The sequence below is a fragment of the Solanum dulcamara genome, chromosome 1 (genome assembly GCF_947179165.1).
Source record: "Solanum dulcamara chromosome 1, daSolDulc1.2, whole genome shotgun sequence".
Lineage (NCBI taxonomy): Eukaryota > Viridiplantae > Streptophyta > Magnoliopsida > Solanales > Solanaceae > Solanum > Solanum dulcamara.
Genome location: NC_077237.1, coordinates 31329201 through 31332326, shown reverse-complemented (window position 1 = coordinate 31332326; position 3126 = coordinate 31329201).

The following is a 3126-nucleotide window of genomic DNA, read 5'->3' as shown; positions in this document are numbered from 1 at the left end:
TCACGGCCCGTGGAGCAGACCACGAGCTTTGGTGTGGTCAGTGATGTCCTACCCCAAAGCCCATTTTAGGTGTCTACCACAAGAAGCCACAACAAGCAGTGGCGTGCACCACAAGTGGTAGTAGCCTCCGTTGTGAACACCCCTATAGAACCCTTATCAGGTTCCTCTCCTTGACCCTCACCTCGGGCTGTAGTGACTTTCGTAGAGCGTTATGGTCTCCATGAAAGAAGTCTTACAAATCCTCTTTCTCCTCGAGTTCAATGAATGACCATGATCACCACCACGGGCCATGGTGAGGTTCATAGACCATGGTGGGTCCCTTTTGTCTAGTCACATTTCAAGTTTTAAATAGGGGTAGTCATTCCCTATATTTCATTAATGAATGTGGATGGTTTTCTAAGATTATATTCTCTCCTATTAACTACCCTAAGTCCCCTTAACCCTCTCATTCTCATCATAACTCCCAAAATAACAAAATCTTCTCTCTCAAGTTTCCTCTCAAGAATCTTCTTCTTCATCAAGAAAATTAAAAGGAAATTTTCAACGCCAAGCCTCAATTCTCTTCAATATAGGGCTTCTAAAGGTCAAGATATGTGGAAATTCTTCCTTGGGCCCTTTCAGCCAAGGAATCCTATGTTTTCTATCAAATTCTAATTTGATTATGATTTCTTCTTCTGAAAGCCCTAATTCTATGATGTTGCATTGGATCTTCTTAATCATCATATATCTTATGATTATTGATTAGATTATGTATAATTCACATTACATTGCGTGATTTCAAGATAAATTTCAATGACCTATGTCATATGTTATTTTCAAAGTTTGTCTTCACTGAATTATGATCATGAATGTCAATGGATTTGAATGAATGTTTTATGAATGTTTATCAAGGCTTATGAATGAATCATAAAAGTTAAGAGTGATGTTTTCAATGATATTTCAAGCAATTAACCATGAATTATGAAAGGCTTTCCAATAATATAAAAGAAATAATGATTTAGATGTTGTTAGTAGAGGCAAGAGTCTATATGACTAATATTAAGATCATGATATGTTGATGGAGCTATTCTTATGATTTTCAAGTATTTATATGAACTTTTTATTAATAGATTCTTAACATCTTCAAAGCTTATGATATATTATGTATGATATTCCATTCAGAGTTGAACTAGCACCGAGTGAACCTTGGGATAAGAGGCTCACCCATTAGTAGAGGTATGAGACCGTTAGCAGAAATTTTACTATTCCATAACTACGTGCACCATAGGAAGAAGGATCACTTGTTAGTAGAGGTTTGCTTTCTTAGAAAGGGTCATCCGTTAGTAGAGACTTGATTCATTAGAAAGGGTCGCCCATTAGTTGAGGAAGCGATCCCTCATCAGCTTAGTGGATCCAATTAGGTATAAAGGTTCTTACTTTGGAAATTTTGGACCCTCTCTTTCAAGTGTGGGAGGTAAATACTAGACTTCATGTTATAGTTCATATGGTTTATGTCGGTTAACAGTATCTGTCACAAAGGCTTATCTCCTACATATTTATGGTTCGTATGATGATTTAAATGAATATCTTATCCCACACCAATTATAGTAAAGTATGAGTTCTTATGATGATAATGAGGCTTTGATGAGTTGACCAATGAGTTAAATATTTTAATGTTTTCATGGCTTTACTAATGTTTTAAAGATATTGGTTTTGAATTCCATGATTCATATTCATTATGTCTTATGTTTATTGCTCATGAATCTTATCAATACTTAGTGTATTTTGTATACTAACACATACTTTTTACGTACATTATATCATAATGTAGGGTCCGATGGTCACGCTCATCCTCCCATTCGTGGCTACAATTTGTTATAGTTGTAGTTTGATAGTGAGTCCTCATGTTCCAAGGATGTGAAATTTTACTTTAATGTTTACATTTGACTACTTTATTAATCTTATGTTGTTATAGGTGATCTAGGATCTTGTCTTACGCCCCCATCTAGTTAGTAGAGGCAAGTTAGATGTTGAGAGTCTATGTTGTCTTACGTTTCTCATCTTTTGCGATTTATGCCCTTATTGAGACTATGTTTATGTATCTTGATTTAGGTTTGTTTAATCCATTTACCTTATGTATTCTTATTAATAATATGCTAAGAGTCTTGATTAGGGTCCCTCGGGATTCTAATTATCGTATCACAACTAGGCCCTAGTCCGAGTCGTGATAAGTGTGGTACAATCAATGGAAGGCAGAAAGGGTTGAAGAAGGTCACATAGGTTGGGAGAATTTTAAAATAGCATTTCTTGACTGCTTCTTCCCACTTGAATTGAGGGAGCCAAAGGTGTTGGGGTTTATCAATCTCAATCAAAGTAACATAAGTCTGAGGAAGTATGCCCTCAAGTTCACAAAGTTGTCCAAGTATGCTCCTTCTTTGGTAGCCAACTCTCGTGTATGAATGAGTAAGTTTATTTCGAGTGTGTCAGACTTGGTGATGAAAGAGTGCTGAACTGCAATGCTCATCAAGGAGATGGATATTTTTAGGCTCATGAAATATGCCGAACAAATTTAAGGGGGGGAGGAGTCCAAGGGCTCGATTTGAAGGTGGGTTTTCTTTATCTAAATTTGTTGGTGGTAATGGCCATTTTCGACAAGGCCAAAGGTTTCAAGAACAAGGTTTTTAACAAGATTTGGGCTAAAGGTTTGACAAGGATAAGGTTCCCAACCCCCAAAATGGTGGTATTAGTCTACTCCTCCTAAGTGTTCCAAGTGTGGGAGAAACAATGGAGGTAAATGTTTGTTTGGTATGGGTGCTTGCTTTGGATGTAGTAAAATAGTGTAAAAGATCTCTGAATGCTCTAATAAGGGAAGAGAAGAATGTCCTCAAGGTCAATCTACCCTAGGAGGATAAGCTCCATAAGGTGGTGGCCAACATCAAAATAGGTTCTATGCACTACAAGCTAGGCAAGATGTTAAGGAGTCTCCCGATGTGGTTACTAGTATGTTGTGGGTCTTTGACTTTGATGTTTATGCTTTACTTGATCCAGGTTCCACATTGTCTTTTGTTACTCCTTACCTTGCTATAAGATTTAATATACGTCCTGAAATCTTTCTAGAGATTTTTTCGGATTATACTCCTGTTAGTA